This window comes from Pygoscelis adeliae, unplaced genomic scaffold (genome assembly GCF_000699105.1).
Source record: "Pygoscelis adeliae isolate BGI_AS28 unplaced genomic scaffold, ASM69910v1 Scaffold575, whole genome shotgun sequence".
Lineage (NCBI taxonomy): Eukaryota > Metazoa > Chordata > Aves > Sphenisciformes > Spheniscidae > Pygoscelis > Pygoscelis adeliae.
The window spans coordinates 200,562-200,853 of record NW_008824821.1 but is presented as its reverse complement, the minus strand read 5'-3'; the positions used below and the strand labels follow the sequence as shown (position 1 = coordinate 200,853).

The window sequence follows — 292 nt, the reverse complement described above, 5'->3', positions numbered from 1 at the left end:
GGTCTGGGGCGGCTCTCCCGGTGGCTCTCCCCGGTGGCAGCTGTCCCCAGAGCTCCAGGATCAGCATTATACCTAGAGAAGGTCAGAAAACAGCAGCGTTGGACTTAACGTGGGATCCTGGTAGGAGAAGGTCTGTGTATGAGGCAGCTGATGGATTTTTTTTTGAGGAGAAACCGCAGCAATTCAGCTTGCTCCTGTCGGATGGTGTGGTGCAGGGAGAGTTGGAAACAGCCTCGGTGCTGGGCGGGCTTTTTCCCGTGGCTCGGGCGGCTCCCTGAATGGCAGAGGGGGG

General features: G+C 58.6%; 1 protein-coding gene across 1 annotated transcript in view; it reads right to left on the bottom strand.

The window, feature by feature from the left end:
* The window catches only part of MOB1A (MOB kinase activator 1A), an 11,283-nt gene that overhangs the window by 10,122 nt on the left and 869 nt on the right, over nt 1–292 (bottom strand). The gene's annotated exons all lie outside the window — the stretch shown is intronic.